This window comes from Littorina saxatilis, linkage group LG5 (genome assembly GCF_037325665.1).
Source record: "Littorina saxatilis isolate snail1 linkage group LG5, US_GU_Lsax_2.0, whole genome shotgun sequence".
In the NCBI taxonomy this organism is placed as follows: Eukaryota; Metazoa; Mollusca; class Gastropoda; order Littorinimorpha; family Littorinidae; genus Littorina; species Littorina saxatilis.
Window position 1 is genome coordinate 55,165,406 of NC_090249.1, and position 18,578 is coordinate 55,183,983.

General features: G+C 40.7%; 2 long non-coding RNA genes across 2 annotated transcripts; one reads left to right on the forward strand and one right to left on the reverse strand.

The window, feature by feature from the left end:
* Nucleotides 1–132: 132 nt before the first annotated feature.
* On the reverse strand, nt 133–5,586 carry LOC138967467 (uncharacterized). Its single transcript, XR_011455967.1, has 2 exons — nt 5,293–5,586; nt 133–2,389 (listed from the first exon to the last, which is right to left on the reverse strand). It is a non-coding gene; the product is annotated as an uncharacterized lncRNA (long non-coding RNA).
* A 1,386-nt stretch (nt 5,587–6,972) lies between these two features.
* On the forward strand, nt 6,973–11,155 carry LOC138967469 (uncharacterized). The gene is made up of 2 exons (XR_011455969.1): nt 6,973–7,637; nt 8,737–11,155. It is a non-coding gene; the product is annotated as an uncharacterized lncRNA (long non-coding RNA).
* The last annotated feature ends 7,423 nt before the right edge of the window (nt 11,156–18,578 follow it).

Genomic DNA, 18,578 nt, shown 5'->3' on the forward strand with positions numbered 1-18,578 from the left:
AATGAACATGTGCGAGTGAGATGTCTATGATGGACAGCAAAATGTAGTTATGGATTCATGGCTGCTAGTCTCATTTCCAGTCATATTAAAAAAAACAAGTTGTTTTTACAAAAACACAAAACATAACTCAAGTTGTCTGCCACAAATACAATTAATTTTAATCAAACAAGTGTCATGCAGAAAATCCACTTTAAATAAGGAAAATCATCACAAAATGGAATGCATACTTTATGTTTATCACATCACAAGACACACTGGTAATACTTGGCAGGTGAGAGTTAACCCATCACACAATGGAATGAATATTTTTATCACATCATTAGACTGGTATTACTTGGCAGTTGAGAGTTAACCTATCACAAAATGGAATGAATACTTAATTTTTATCCCATCATAAGACTGGTAATACTTGGCAGTTGCGAGTTCATCCATCACAAAGTGGAATGAATACTTTAATTTTATCACATCATAAAGAATACATCGGTTCTACTTGGCAGGTGACAGCTGAACAGTTAGCAAAACAGTCACTATTTAATACTGGTTACAGAGACGAGGAATTGAGGCTGAAATTTATAAACTAAACAAGAAAGCTGAAATTGTGTGAGCCGTTTGTTCGTTCATGGGCTGAAACTCCCACGGCTTTTACGTGTATGACCGTTTTTACCCCGCCATTTAGGCAGCCATACGCCGCGTTCGGAGGAAGCATGCTGGGTATTTTCGTGTTTCTATAACCCACCGAACTCTGACATGGATTACAGGATCTTTTTCGTGCGCACTTGGTCTTGTGCTTGCGTGTACACACGGGGGTGTTCGGACACCGAGGAGAGTCTGCACACAAAGTTGACTGTGAGCAATAATAAATCTCTCGCCGAACGTGGGGACGAACTCGCGCTGACAGCGGCCAACAGGACTGAGCTACATCCCCGCCCTTGTGTGAGCAGTGACCTTCACTACAGAGGAGTGTAAAACTATAAAAGGAAAAGCAGTAGACAACGCCAGTTTTGGTTAATTTGGTAAAACATAAAAACAGACTATCGTTACACAGGGCACGAATATCACATTATCATAACTGTTACAAACGCTTTTGAGTTTATTAATTTGTATACCATTATGAGACAGTATAACAAAGTTGTTAGCGTGCAATTGATTTGTTTGTATCCGGTTTATGGTGTATATTGCCAAGTTTTGTATGGGACACTGTAACGCTAGTCCGAGTGCTTTTGATATTTTGCTGGCAACGTGTTATTCGTGTAGTAGGGGGGTTGAACCATTTATTCTGTACATTAGGTAACTGATACCTGATATGATGTGAAGTGCTTAGTTTACTTGATCAATAGTCGAGAGAAATACAATGCTTTACATGTTTTCCATGGACAGCGTTACACGGAACACGAAAAGCAGGCAACATAATGACAAACAGTGGTGCAAAAAAACAAATAAGAACAGAACACACTCTTGAAACACAACGGCAATTTAAATAATGCAAAACACAAACATCAAATCTTCGAAAGTCTCTCTCTTGCATTTAATAGCAAGTAAGAAATGATGTACGGTACAGGCACCCAAAATAAAGCTTATTTTACTGAGAGAAAAAACCCACACACACCTTGTCTTAATAATTTTAAGATTTCAAAGTTCAACGTTAAACACCCCCCCCCCCCCCCCCTGCAAAAAGCAAAGAAAACAATCAAAACAAAAACAAGGTATGTAAAGGAGTATAGGAAACCGGTTAAATCAGGGTCATGTTTTTTTTTTCCTTTGCAGCATGACCTCAAATAATTCAGTTTGAATACATTTGTGAATTCTCTTCAAAATTGCAGAACAAACATTTTTTCGCAGGGTGTGTACAGAAAGAAACACCAACACCTACGGCTACCAAGCAAAAATAATGCGAAACACAAACATCAAATCTTCGAAAGTCTCTCTCTTGCATTTAATAGCAAGTAAGAAATGATGTACGGTACAGGCACCTAAAATAAAGCTTATTTTACGGAGAGAAAAAACCACCCACACCTTGTCTTAATAATTTTAAGATTTCAAAGTTCAACGTTAACACCCCCCCCCCCCCCCCCCAGGGTGTGTACAGATAGAAACACCAACAGCTACGGCTACCAAGCAGAAACTAATCGCACCATTGAAGGAAAGTTTTTACAATAAATAAAATCCACCCCCTTCAAGAACAGCCTGGGACAGCTTCTGCCTCAGTTCTTGACGTGTGGGGCAGACACCTGCATTCTGAGGGCACAAGTTGACACTCTGGGGAGTGGCTTTTCGGGTGTGTCCACAAACACCACGGTCAGAGGACTCTGGTACCCTCCTGGTACTGTGGACCGGCTCCCAGACATGAAAAACACGAAATCTGAGATGGTGGTTTCTCCGCACTTTCCATCTGAAACAAGACAAAAAAGAAATTCTGAAATAAAGGAAACATCATCCCGCTTTCTTAATAAGCATACAAGTACCAGGACTCAAAAGAGAGGGAATTATTGCATGCTTGTGTTCATTTGTAGAAGCGTAGAAATGTTAAGCATGCTTTGCGACACAGAATGAAATGCTATTTTGAAAGCGTAACTTTTCTTGAGACTTTTTTTGAGCTGCTTGACGTTCAGTTTGATATGTGAAGGCAAACGAGATTCATTTTCCCAAATCTTTGGAGCTTTCAGGGGTAAAACCATGTGCTTATCATTTGCTGCTTTACATATAAGTTATTCTCCTGGGCCGTTTCCCATTTTGTGACATGTATTTTCAGTCCTTAAAACATGTATTAAATGGCAACTTGAATGTATACTCTCCCAAAAAAGAAACTTGACACAGGTAAACATTGATGTTTTTCAAATATATAATATATGTTAGAGGAAAGCACCAAAATTCAGTTTGAAGTTTGTCGGTTACATTGTTGCTAACAACTAACCCATAAAAAGAACATAATTGAACCAAGACTTTACTAAGTGGTCGCCCTTTTATTGAATTGCAAAAATTCTCGTCTGCACAAAAATCATGTGCATGGAGAGTATCGAGAGTATACATATTTTCTTTAGTAATAATTTTTTTTCCAGTAATACTCCAGGTTGTTAATGATGCAGACTTGCAACAAAACAACATAGAATATATATATATTATTTTCTTGGTAGTGTTAGCAGTATTCAAATTCATGTCACAACTTCCGGTTTCCATGTTATGAAGGTGCTTTACTTTAAAACCTTTGTACTTTTACTGAACACTAAGACAAACAAAATGTGCAAGTATTTGTTATTCTATCTCTGCAGGCCAAGGATATTTATGAAACTAGTATTTGTGAATGAAATTAATTTGTACAGCTTAAATGTCTCAAGTTAAATTTAATAAAAAGTCTACTTTATAACATGGTTTTCCCTGGTACACAGCTCTGGAGATTAAAGCTGTGGTCTATTTATGACTTTCCTGGGCTACGAGGTTGAAAAATAGGGATACAATCATGTACAGAATTCTGTACAGCAAACGCTACCCGAAACCCCACCTATACGGCGTGTATGACCTTGAGAGCTTCAGTCAACGCTTGAATTTTTCAGGGATAACAGCCGGTTTGCTCTCTCAAGACTGATCATATTTTATCTTCAAGAGAGATCAAGGGGAAAAAATAAAAGCCCCGGCGAAGATTCGAACTCTCGACTTCGTGTCTCATGTCCTAACCACTAGGCTACTGCGCCAATTGAGAAAATGAAGGAAAAACATTGATATGAATTCATGTTATGTTATTCTTGAAGCAGCATGATTTATATCTCTATCCGCCCATTGTTCAGAAGTTTGTTTGTTTGTTTGTTTGTTTGCTTGCTTAACGCCCAGCCGACCACGAAGGGCCATATCAGGGCGGAGCTGCTTTGACATATAACGTGCGCCACACACAAGACAGAAGTCGCAGCACAGGCTTCATGGCTCACCCAGTCACATTATTCTGACACCGGACCAACCAGTCCTAGCATTAACCCCATAATGCCAGACGCCAGGCGGAGCAACCACTAGATTGCCAATTTTAAAGTCTTAGGTATGACCCGGCCGGGGTTCGAACCCACGACCTCCCGATCACGGGGCGGACGCCTTACCACTAGGCCAACCGTGCCGGTTGTTCAGAAGTGAATACATGTATAACTATTTCTTAGATGTCTGGTTTCAACTGGCTTTGGAGAGATTCAATTACTGTTCTTGTCATTTTCTTGCATGTTGTAAATAGAGATATCGCAGCTATTTGCATGGCGCGAATGTCGTGTAGCATGACGGTGTAAACATGTACTGCGATTCTGTAAAACATGTTTGCAAATAAAGGCAAATTTTAATGTCAATTTTTACGTTTTTGCAACGCATAAATGATAATTCAAGCGTAGAATGATATAAAATTATCAATTTTTTTTATCTTTGACAATACTGGTGTAGTGGCCTAGCGGTTAAGACATCGGCCCCGACATTTCGAGGCCCCGATGCCTTGAGTTCGAATCCCTGCCAAGTCGTTTATTTTTTCTGCTCGATCCTTCTTGACAACAAATATGCTCAGCTCTGCGAGAGCAAACCGGATGTTACCACTGCAAAATTCAAGCGTTGACTGAAGCTCTCAAGGTCATACACGCCGTATAGGTGGGGTTTCGGGTAGTGTTTGCTGTACAGAAATCTGTACATGATTTTGTCCCTATTTTTCAACCTCGTAGCCCCGGAAAGTCATAAATAGACCACAGCTTTAACCCATATCAATCAAGGTTTGTTATGAACCAAACGGCTTTCCATATGAGATTATATACGTACCACTGCCGCCGCCACCAAATAATCATAATATACACTTTACAACGGATTACACACACACACACACAGATAACAAGGTAATCTTGAACTTTAGCGTGACGAAAATGGTGTACGTTGTCAACCATGGGACATCATCTACACGAAAGAGTTGTCTCCCTTGTCTGGTCACACGGATAATTCCTTCTTTGATGGGTCAAATGCATTCGTACAGTTCATCATCGGAGTTCATTCCGTAACTTCAAAGGGATCTAAAATGACTTGTTATGATTACAAGTACAGGTTCTACAAATTTGGAGACTTAAATGCCTCTGAATTAAGAGCTATGAATTTAACACGCTAAAGTTCAAGATTACCGATAACACGATATAGCAGCTAGTCTCTCGCACCGAATTCCAATATTTTGCATCTTTGGTCAAAAACGCGTACAGGCCTCCCTTCAAGTTCAACTTCTGGATGTGGATGCCCCACTGACTCGGTGTAGATCGTCACAAGAACCGAATTCGTCTGATAAAACAATTAACTTACCCTGCTGTGCGAGCCTGGGCAACAGCGTTAATTAAAACTGCACTCGCAAACCTTCCAAAACATCAGGGACATTTGCCACCCCCGCCATCTTGAGCTGTTCAGTCTGTCAAAAGGCGGCAAAGCGAGGCTATGAAGACGCGTATAAGCTTAGTGTTTTTCATGTGGATTCCCAGTCCAAGTTTTTAAGTCGCTTAACCACGTGACTTATAACTGATTATTACAGGTGTATTTATTATTAAATACAGGTGTATTTAATTTTAAATACAGGTGTATTTATTTTTAAATACAGGTGTAATTATTTTTAAATACAGGTGTATTTATTTTTAAATACAGGTGTATTTATTATTAAATACAGGTGTATTTATTTTTAAATACAGGTGTATTTATTTTTAAATACAGGTGTATTTATCATTAATTACACCTGTATTTTATAATAAATACAGGTGTATTTAATAATAAATGCACCTGTATTTAATAATAAATACACCTGTATTTAAAAATAAATACACCTGTATTTAATAATAATTACACCTGTATTTAAAAATAAATACACCTGTAATTTATAATAAATACACCTGTATTTAATAAAAAAATACACCTGTAATTAATAAAAAAAATACACCTGTAATTAATAATGATACTTATTGTATACGTTTAAGAAATAAATACAGCTGTATTTATCATTAAATACAGGTGTATTTATTTTAAATTACAGCTGTAATAGTTATGAGCCAAACGGCTTTCCATAGAAGAGTGTGTGAGTGCGCCCAATAGTCCCACCCCAAACCGGTCCTATAATGCTGCGTCGCTCACAAGAAATAACGGTTTTAGGTGTGACGAAAAAAAGAACAGGGCCTGCGTACGGTGATGAATACAAGATTTATTTTACATCCATTTGAAAAATACATACATCCCCCCCGTGGCTGCCCGCATAAGAAAATCATTTTTCTCGTGTTTTGAACTTGCCAGTGTTACAGAACAGAGCAGAGTCCCTCCCGCACTTTGCTTTATGTACATCACGTGGCCACCCAAACACCCGCACAACGCAACATTTTCACGAGAAAAACACGTTTATTTGTTTGCTTTGTCTGTATTACACATTTCTATTTACATTTACCACTGACACACCAAATTGTATACTTTAGTTTGCAAGTGAATCGTTATCATACAAAATAACGTTATCACGAGACGAACAGAGATCTCAGAGATCCTCTGCTTCTCAACTGTTTCGCGCAAATCGTGTAATATCTATTTATGCGGAAACCTCCCGAAGAAATGCAATCTCAGCGGCTTCCACCTGCAACATCGTCGTGCTTATTTGGAATGTGACATCCTGTACTTAGTCAGTCACACCTATCTCGAAAACTAAGCGTCGCACAGAACCAGCGTCCATCCATTACTACCAGTTCTGTCAACACTGGCGGTAGAAAGCAGGGTAATCCAACGTCGGCCATTTTATTTCACCCAGCTATCTCATTGAGACAGTGTTTCTAAAGCTGCCCTGTGCCAAACCTAAATGCAAGCAGAGGCGTCCCGTTTCAGGAGCTGACATGTGTTTGACTTGAGCAGGATATAGTGTAGTCCTACGCGTATTTGTTTGGTTTTGTTGCACCAACAATACAATAAATAACCACGATGAATATTGAACACTCAGTGCGTGCGTCGGCTAACACGAATTCGTCTGTTTAAAGCCACAACCATATATCTCAAAATATTTGATTTTTCAAATTTTATATTTTCTGATAGAGCGTAGTATAACTCTTACAATGGTATTTTTCTGAGTCAAAAATATGACATAACATCTGAGTTATAGAGGATATTTGGTTTATGCGCTAAGCTTTCACCCTCTGCCTTTCAAAGTCACAACCACACACACAGAAGCACGCTGTTTTGATTTTGAACTGAAGGCATGGGTTACAGCGTGTCAGTGCCCAGCCACAAGCCTATGTTTCACCAGCACAGGCTTGTGGCTTTGGTGAAATGGGATAAACTCTCACCCCTCCACCCACCACAGTGCAACAAGTGCCTGATAACACCCTGTGGTTATAGCTACACCGGCTAGGAGGGGCCTGCTCTGGTGGTAAAAAGGGGTCATAGTGCCAGAGCCTGCTTCTTGCTTTGAGAGCAGTCAGCTGTCAGCAAGGAGTGGTAAGTTTACAACCTAACATCTGGAATTGCTCTGTGAGTCCAGGATAAGGGAACTTCCCACGCAACAGATACAATTAACATCAGAATGACTATCAGAATACTGCTGTGTACAATTTCACTTTGCTCTGGAATTTTCTTGAGGAAAGACTGACTTGGGACTATTGTGGAGAAACTTCAGATTTACACTTCTTCTTGTGGTAAGTATCAGTTAAATGAATGTTAACTTCAGTTAAATGTTGATAAAAGTGTTGATACTGTCAGTACACGTGTCAGTTAGTAATCATTATGGTTGACATGTGAAATGTTCACATTGTGATGTCTAGCCTAGAAACAATGTAATGATTGATTAATAGTCTATTTCATTTCTCACCCGATGAAGAGCGGTGATCAATCCTATACACTTTGCACTTGTGTAGGAACCTTTTTGTCAAGTAATGTTACACTTACTTTACTGAAATGCTATTTTAAATCTGTTTGTTTGTTTGCTTAACGCCCAGCCGACCACTAAGGGCCATATCAGGGTGGGCTATTTTAAATTAATGTCTGTCAGTGTCAGTGTATTAAATGGTAAAAACATGAAACTTCCAGAAAGGAGATGTATATCTGTTTTTGATTAACACTTCTCTCTCCCTCTCTCACTCTTTCTCACTCTTTCTCTCTCTCTCTCTCTCTCTCTCTCTCTCTCTCTCTCTCTCTCTCTCTCTCTCTCACTATCTCTCTCTCTCTCTTTCTCTCACTATCTCTCTCTCTTTCTCTCTCTCTCTCACTATCTATCTCTCTCTCGATCTCCCTCTCTTTCTCTCTCGATCTCTCACTATCTCTCTCTCTCTCTTTCTCTCTCTCTCTCCCACTCTTTCTCTCTCTCTCACTATCTATCTCTCTATCCCTCTCCCACTCTTTCTCATTCTCTCTCTCTTTCACTATCTCTCTCTCTCTCTCTCTCTCTCTCTCTCTCTCTCTCTCTCTCTCTCTCTCTCTCTCTCTCTCTCTCTCTCTCTCTCTCTCTCTCTCTCTCTCTCTCTCTCTCTCACTCCTGTTTGTCTATCCTAATTCAAAAGGAATTGATGACTGCCAGCTGAGTATCTTACCCAGGGAAAATATTTACTTTCTCTCTCAGATATTCAGGTTTAAGACAATTGCTTTTCTTGTTTTCTTCACACACACACACACACACACATACACACACACACACACACACACACACACACACACACACACACACACACACACACACACACACACACACACAAACCAACCTTGATTTTATTTTATTTGATGTTTTTCTTTGTGGTCTAGGCATTTGCTGAACCTACCTAAAAAAAACAATGGATGAGGACACATGGTCAGAGTGTGACGAGGACATTTTTGTCAACATCATCACTGACACTGCAGACCCTTTGCCATCACAAAGTACAGGTATTGCTGCATTTTTTTCAAAGGCGTATTTCTCAGAAGGTGCTTTAATTTACGCCAAATTAACATTTTGTTTGGGGAGCTAAACATATATAGGCCCTAATTATCAGTAATTTGTTTCAACAATGACAGATGGAATACAGGTATTGTTTATGTGCAAGCATTTTAATTTTTATTTATTGTGGTAAAGTTGACCAAGCAGCAGAAAAGATGACGAAGAGCACATATTTGTTAATACAGCTTGTTTTGTCCAGCAGTGAATGACAGAACTTGCTTGCTTGCATTATTCCAGCTGGAATTTAAAGATTAATTTAATTCTTTATGTACAGGTGGCGATAACGAGGGGCTTGCTGCTGCAATTGGAGAGAGTCACAGCCAACACTCACTACAAGGTCCGTCTTCACAACAAGCGTCTTAATCGCCATCTGACCAACAATGGGATGGAAAAGTGCCCAGTTTACGCAGACGGGAACTGTTTCTTCAAAGCAGCGTCTCTGCATCTGCAACCCCATGATACTGTTTCCTTGAGGGCAGCTCTGTGTCAGCACCTCAGGCGAAACATTCAACATGACATCAGCTTCTTCACCTGCACTATGACTGACGAAGCCCTCGCACAGATTTATGCCATGTAGGAAGGTGGTGTTTGGAACACAGCAGCCAATGACCTCTTTGTTTGTTTGTTTTTGCTTAACGCCCAGCCGACCACGAAGGGCCACATCAGGGCGGTGCTGCTTTGACATAATTTATAACGTGCGCCACACACAAGACAGAAGTCGCAGCACAGGCTTCATGTCTCACCCAGTCACATTATTCTGACGCCGGACCAACCAGTCCTAGCACTAACCCCATAATGCCAGACGCCAGGCGGAGCAGCCACTAGATTGCCAATTTTAAAGTCTTAGGTATGACCCGGCCGGGGTTCGAACCCACGACCTCCCGATCACGGGGCGGACGCCTTACCACTAGGCCAACCGTGCCGCAATGAGCTCTTGCCCTTGGTACTTGCAGACTACAGCAAAAGAAGGGTGAAAATATTTTCAAGCCGTCGACACCAGAGTATTGTGGACATCTCACCCTCAATGCCAAACACATTTTGTGTCAATTGAACTTGAATTTCTATCTGTGAACTACTTGATTTCAAATTAACGTCAGTTAAACTTTCGGAATCATATTGTCTTGTGCCTATATTTGACATGTTTTCTTCCTGCAAAATAACTGTGAGTGACTTGTGTTGTGCCTGTGAAGAAAATAACCATTCACATCGGATAATCAGTGTGTATCCAGGTAAGCGGTCATTTTTTTCACCTGTTTGTATTTACTGACCACTTTAGATTATTACTGTACATACTGACAAAACATGTACTAACAGCATGCTATTAATGCGCAAACACTGGTACACAGTTTACAACCAGAACCCTTACCAGATTTTGGTATAATGTCTGAATACATTGTGAATGTCAGGTATGAATGTTGTCTTGGGAGTGCAAATACTTGGAATAATAGGTTTCACAAGTTGAGTACCGAAACGGTTTGATATTTTGAACCCTACACAAAAACCGAAGGGTTACCCCAAAGCCAGTGCTTGGTTATTGCCCCAAAAGTTGCTTATAATCAAAGTAAAGTTTGCAACCATAACCCTGCAACTGTCTCGTGTTAGGTTCTGACGCTGTCAATGACAGCCCGTGGAAATGAAATATAAAGCCCACAAGCCTTCATCGACGCGACTCATTGTAATGTTGTTGTAACCACCCCCGAATTAATCAGTATTCTGCTCATACCACAATCATATTTCTCTACACCAGTATCCTATTTACCAGAAACCAGTGAGATACAATTCTGAAAGCCACAACCCTACAACGGGGAGATACTTGGTTGTGGCCTGACTGACTGATCTCAGCTGGGTGCTCACAGAAAGCCACAACCCTACAACGGGGAGATACTTGGTTGTGGCCTGACTGACTGATCTCAGCTGGGTGCTCACAGAAAAGCAGAACCCTACAACGGGGAGGTATTTGCTTGTAGCATAACAGCCTGATCTCAGCTGGGTGCTCACAGAAAAGCCACAACCCTACAACGGGGAGGTGTTTGCTTGTGGCATAACTGCCTGATCTCAGCTGGGTGCTCACAGAAAAGCCACAACCCTACAACGGGGAGGTGTTTGCTTGTGGCATAACAACAACTCATTGTTCATGCTGTCTTCTCAGAACCAGAACCAAATATAAGTTTTAAATGTATATTGTGCATCTTTCTTGTACACATTTTCAAAAAAAAACTGTATCAGTAATAAAAATGCACAAATATCTACCAATGTGCGGAATCTTGTGTATTTATTTGAAAAACTGGAATTTTGGTGTGTGGCTGAACATTTCAATCGAGCATTACTCAAAATGGCTAAAATTGAGATGTGTGGTTGTGACTTTAAACAGACGAATTCTATTAATCATGCTGCGCATTTTGCAAGACTATGAGTAATTCCAGTGTAATTCCAGTTCGCGTTTACTCAGATAGAATCATTGATCTAGAGTGCTGAATGTCGTTTTGTCAACGGTGTTACCTCTACTGGGCACCCTAGCTTTGAAAACCAGTGTTTAATTTTGTTTTTCTTCAGATTCGAATGCAAAATACTGGTGGGACAATTTAGAAGTACCAAGAAAACTATTGCTCGCTATAATTTATGACTGTGTGTGAGTGTGTGTGTGTGTGTGGGTGTGTGTGTGTGTTTGTGTGTGTATGTGCATTTGTGTGTATGTATGTGTGTGTGTATAAATATGTGTGTGTGTGTGTGTGTGTGTGCGTGCGTGTTTGTGTGTATGTGTATGTGTGTGTGTTGTTGTTGTTGTTGTTGTGGTTGTTGTTGTTGTGGTTGTTGTTGTTGTTGTTGTGGTGGTGATTTGATTTGATGTTTGAGGTATTAGAATGATAAAAACACTGGTGGCTGTTCTGGTGATTTGCGTTATAGGAAAATGAATAACTTTATACTACTAATTTTCCATACAGATATCTGAGGTCTACAAAAGAAGCTGACATTCCAGTGAATGAAATAGTAGCAACACCAAAAAGGGGGGGGGGGGGGAGATTTTGGTATGAACCAGTCTCTTTTTTTCATACACATTTTGTTTTGGGGGGAGGGGGGGGCATGACCAAAATATGGTTCATCAAAGGTCAAGGTCACAGCTAAGGGGTGTCCTGTAAAAAAAATATGGGAAATGTTTTTTTTAACACTTGTAAAACGAGATCTCTGATTTACCAAGAAATCAGTTGACAGGAAAATAAAAACAAAAGTTGGTTTTTGTTTTAGTCCGACTCCGTGGCCGTCTACAGCCAAGCTAAGTCCTGGGTTAAGTGGGGAATTAACCATCCTCCAAGCAAGAGCAATCCTTGCTGCGTTTGGATCCATGCATGTAGGCCTACCAACATCTATGTTTGTCATCATTTTCACGAGTTTTCATTCACAAGCACCTGGGAAATAAATCTCATGTTCCCCGGGGAATAAATCCCCGGTTACCATAGTTGCAGGAAGCCCTATTACATGGATAATCAAAAGCAAACCCAATAGAAACGCTCGAGGATTCTTCGGCTCTTTTCATTGGCGTTTCCCCAGACCTAAACAGACGACACTGCTTCGCCAAGTTCCAAATACGAACTGGCAAACTGGCAAATGTAAACAAAAAACAAAACTACCTCATCAAAGGTCATACATTTATGCTTTATCGCAAACAAATGAAACCTATCGATATGTTTTATCTTCTCACAAAGTCATGGAGTGCGTGTATCTCTGTTTGGAGAGAACGTCAAGTTTAAGTCAAACCAATTGACCCCTGACACACACATTTTGACCCGTGCACAAGACGTTGTATCGATAAACTAAGCGCAAATAAAAAAAATAATAATAAACAAGTCGCGTAAGGCGAAAATACAATATTTAGTCAAGTAGCTGTCGAACTCACAGAATGAAACTGAACGCAATGCCATTTTACTCGTAGCATCGTCAGGCCACCGCTCATGGCAAAGGCAGTGAAATTGACAAGAAGAGCGGGGTAGTAGTTGCGCTAAGAAGGATAGCACGCTTTTCTGTACCTCTCTTTGTTTTAACTTTCTGAGCGTGTTTTTAATCCAAACATATCATATCTATATGTTTTTGGAATCAGGAACCGACAAGGAATAAGATGAAAGTGTTTTTAAATTGATTTGGACAATTTAATTTTGATAATAATTTTTATATATTTAATTTTCAGAGCTTGTTTTTAATTCGAATATAACATATTTATATGTTTTTGGAATCAGCAAATGATGGAGAATAAGATAAACGTAAATTTGGATCGTTTTATAAAAATTTTTTTTTTTTTACAATTTTCCGATTTTTAATGACCAAAGTCATTAATTAATTTTTAAGCCACCACGCTGAAATGCAATACCGAACCCCGGGCTTCGTCGAAGATTACTTGACCAAAATTTCAACCAATTTGGTTGAAAAATGAGGGCGTGACAGTGCCGCCTCAACTTTCACGAAAAGCCGGATATGACGTCATCAAAGACATTTATCCAAAAAATGAAAAAAACCGTTCGGGGATTTCATACCCAGGAACTCTCATGTCAAATGTCATAAAGATCGGTCCAGTAGTTTAGTCTGAATCGCTCTACACACACACACAGACACACACACACACACACACACACACACACACACATACACCACGACCCTCGTTTCGATTCCCCCTCTACGTTAAAATATTTAGTCAAAACTTGACTAAATATAATAAAAAAGCAAAGAATATAGCAACAAGAAATGAAGACATCTGACAAAGCCGAGCAAGCAGAATGACAAGTCTAATGAAAAACAGAGAGGCAATGAGAAACAAGATCGCGATTATCTTTCCTTCGCAGCACGACGCAAATCGTTTGTGTCCTTTGACCCAATTCGTGCAGTGCTGCACGATGCAAATCTTCTGTGACCTTTGACTCAACGTAGCTTCAATATTCGATTACTAATATTTACCACTGAAAACCGAGTCGTGGAATACCGAGAGGGGCAGGGTGGTAGGGCGATGGTGAAATGTAATGAAGAGACACGTGTAGCAATAAGAGATAACCGATTCTGCAATAACACAAACAAGAACAAAAAAACCAACACTGACCTATATGAATATTTAATCAATAATATGATCGTCTGCGTTGCAGGTGTGCAAGTGAAGGGTTGGGGGGGGGGTAACTTGATCATTTATTTGTGTGTGTCAGTGTTTGTGTTCATGGACTGATTGTGAGGGAGGGGGGGGGGTGGGGTGGGGTGTGTTTCAGGTTTTGGTGTGGGTATGAAACGAGCAAAACAATACCCACACCACAAAATCTTGGAGGCAAAAAACACTCGCCGTCGCATCATTTTGTCCGCACAATATTATATGCACCAACAACCGGAAAGAAAGGTGACAATGGAAAAAGACTCATCTTTGCTTCCTGCGATTCCTTGCCCCCGACTCGAACGTCGCACGATAATCCACATAACAGATCTGTTGTGAGATGGTCAACGCTGACTGTGCAAGCAAATCACCTCGTTTGAAATACGACAATCCCATCGCTCGAATGCAACATGTGGGCACTATCGTCTCAAAGGCGCTTACTGTTGGTTTCACACACCACTCTGTAGTCGGAACCTACAGAACTTCGCATCCTCAAACCTGACATACTTGTCTCAACATTATAAACTCAAATCACACACAGTAAGTTGCTTTCGCACGCCAGCTTTGAACAACGTGCTGGGGCCCCGAACATGCATTATAATAACAGAACTCGCGTTTCAAACCATGGCTCCCTGTGTTGATTTTTCACTTAATGTTGAACCACCAAAATGATGACAAAAACGATGTTTGATGGTTTGTTGCCAGACCAGCTTTTTTGTCGGTCCTCGGGGGGCATATCGACTTTTGTTTCATATTTATTGACCGCGGCCTTCGGCCTTGGTCAATAAATATGAAACAAAAGACGATATGCTCCCCCTCGGACCGACAAAAAAGCTGGTCTGTCAACAACCCATCAAACATCTTATAATGTGGTGGTACTGCCCCCTTTTGTAGTTTTCCTGAAACATGGTTTTCTGGAGATACCTTGCTAGCTATACGCGTTCTAATACATGTATGAGTGAGAATGAGATTGTGTGTGCCTATGTGTGTATGTGTGTGTGTGTGTGTGTGTGTGTGTGTGTGTATGTATGTATGTATTTATGTGTGTGTGTGTGTGTGTGTGTGTGTAGGGGAAAGTCCCCAAATACCGAACGGTGCCTAATACCGAACAGCTGATTTCTCGAAAACAAGAGGTTACTACTCAAATTGGACTGCACGAGGTGATAGAGTACCGTCTCTGATTATCCTGCACCAAAAATCATGGCGGATAAAGGCGGCAAAAAAAAACGGTGAGTGAATTTATGATTTTATGACTCTCAATGCTATTTCGACCCACAGCAGACTAGGATCATAGTATGAATTTGAGTTGCTTTTTGTGAAAAGTTATGGTTGAAATTAACAGTGTGATCTATCTGCTTGCCAAATATGTCTGTTTGAAAGCATTCGTCTTAGATCTTGCCTGAGCGCCCCGTGGTTTTGAAATAGTTAGGTAGATTTCAATTACCGAACACTCCATGTTTCAAATACCGAACAGTGTTCGGTATTTGAACTTGTGTGTTCGGATTTTGACTCTCTCTCTCTCTCTCTCTCTCTCTCTCTCTCTCTCTCTTCTCTCTCTCTCTTCTCTTCATCTCTCTCTTGCTCTCTCTCTCTCTCTCTCTCTCTCTCTCTCTCTCTCTCTTCTCTTCTCTTTTTATTTTCTGTGCATGTGTATGCCAGAAGTAGATCTAGTTAGTACAGAGTGATGAGCGTTGTTAATACTTGGTGTACCGGTATATTGTGCAGGGCTACATGGTCAACGCAGTCACTGGCAACCGCCATGGCAGCTGTCATAGACAAGAGGCTTGGACTTCGAGCAGCTGCAAGAGCGTATGGAATCCCACCCACAACACTTAAAGATCATCTTGATGGAAAATACGAACATGCCATGGGTGATACAAAACATTTGGGGAGGTCGTCCATTCTTCCCCCAGCAATAGAAAAAGAATTGGTTGACCATATCATTAAATGTGAGAGGATGTTTTTTGGTCTGACCAGAAAAGACGTTATGTAACTTGCATACGAAATAGCGAGCAGAAATGGAATTCAACATATTTTCAATGAAGACAAAAAATCCTCCGAGCCAGCAGGTTCCTCATCTGAAGAAGCAGGACCCCCCTCTGAACCACCAAGACCCTCCGCTGAGCCTGTAGAACCCCCCTCTGAACCAATAGGACCCCCCTCTGAACAAGCAGGGCCCCCCTCTGAACCAGCAAGACCCCTCTCTGGGCGAACTGGACATCCAGTAGACCCACTTTCTGAGCCACCTAGCCCATGCTCTGAGTAAGACATAGGCCTATTTTTGGCACTTCCAAACAAAACAGTTATCCAAACCGATGGACGCTGCTTTTTTTAGATCCATTGTCATCGGCAACACTCCTGCGTGCGAGAGAGAGAGAGAGAGAGTGAGAGAGAGAGAGAGAGAGAGAGAGAGAGAGAGAGAGAGAGAGAGGGAGAACCTACTTGGCTTGCAATTTCTGGTGAGTTTTTCCACCCACCTGGCAGAAACATCGAACACAAAATACCCCTTTGTTAATTCAAGGTAATCCTTTACAACGGCTAAGCACGATCTCACAAACATCTTTCAGATATTCAGAAAGGCCCATTGACAGCGCAAACAAATCTGAAAAAAGACCTCCCGGCATATTGCAATAACTTGATTCACGAAGCTGAATATGCTTTCGCAAGTTGTTGCAACGATACAGGTGGGATAACAAACAAGGCGCCTGCATTTTACACACACACACACACACACACACACACACACACACGCTTTTGCACACGCACAAACACATGCACATACACACACACGCACACATATATGACACACACACACACACACACACTCTCACACACTCACACACACACACACACATGCCACCTGTACACACAAACACATACAAACACACACACTCACACACACACACACACGATACATACACACACACACACCCACACACACACACACACACACACGATACATACACACACTCACACACACACACACACACACACACACACACACACACACACACACACACACACACACATCCTCAAAGCTGGGGTGCCCAATAGAGGTAATGCCTTTTACTGAATGACATTCGGCACGCTAGATCAATGATTTAAAAACTAAATCTATTTGACTAAAAGCGAGTTGGAATTACTCTGTGATTACTCACAGTCTAGCAAAGTGAGCAGTATGACTAATAGAATTCCTGTTGGCGCACGCATAATATTATATATTCACTATTTATCGTGGATATTTAGCTATTATTGTTGGTGCAACAAAACCGAGAAAAACTACGCGCAGAACTGCACTACATTCTGCTCCAGTCAAAAGCACGTCAGTTCCTGAATGGGGACTCCTCTGTTTGCTTTAAGGTGTGGCACAGGGCACCTGAACAAGCACTGTCTCCAAACAGAGCGCTGAGTAAAAAACAAGTCGCGTAAGGCGAAAATACAACATTTAGTCAAGTAGCTTTCGAACTCACAGAATGAAACTGAACGCAATGCCATTTTTCAGCAAGACCGTATACTCGTAGCATCGTCAGTCCACCGCTCATGGTAAAGGCAGTGAAATTGACAAGAAGAGCGGGGTAGTAGTTGCGCTAAGAAGGATAGCACGCTTTTCTGTACCTCTCTTTGTTTTAACTTTCTGAGCGTGTTTTTAATCCAAACATATCATATCTATATGTTTTTGGAATCAGGAACTGACAAGGAATAAGATGAAAGTGTTTTTAAATTGATTTCGACAATTTAATTTTGATAATAATTTTTATATATTTAATTTTCAGAGCTTGTTTTTAATCCAAATATAACATATTTATATGTTTTTGGAATCAGAATATGATGGAAAATAAGATGAACGTAAATTTGGATCGTTTTATACATTTTTATTTTTTTTTACAATTTTCAGATTTTTAATGACCAAAGTCATTAATTAATTTTTAAGCCACCAAGCTGAAATGCAATACTGAAGTCCGGGCTTTGTCGAAGATTACTTGACCAAAATTTCAACCAATTTGGTTGAAAAATGAGGGCGTGACAGTGCCGCCTCAACTTTCACGAAAAGCCGGATATGACGTCATCAAAGACATTTATCCAAAAAATGAAAAAAACCGTTCGGGGATTTCATACCCAGGAACTCTCATGTCAAATTTCATAAAGATCGGTCCAGTAGTTTAGTAGCTATACACACACACACACACACACACACAGACACACGCACATACACCACGACCCTCGTCTCGATTCCCCCCTCGATGTTAAAACATTTAGTCATAACTTGACTAAATGTAAAAAGTGGCCGCCGGTGGAAAATCCGCTTTCTCCCGCCCGTGTTGACAGAACTGGTAGGACCGGTTTGTGGTGCGACTATTGGGCGGGACAACTCCCACACTCTCCCTTCAAGGCTCGTGCACGTTCTCGGCTGGTAGTATTTAGACTGCGTTGTCCACAGATGTCTGAGATGCTTCCCAAACTCTTCCGGCGAAAATAGGATCAAGAAAAAACGTATATGAAACTATTCCAGACATACATCCTCGTATTCAAGCCCATTTAATTAAAGGGGTT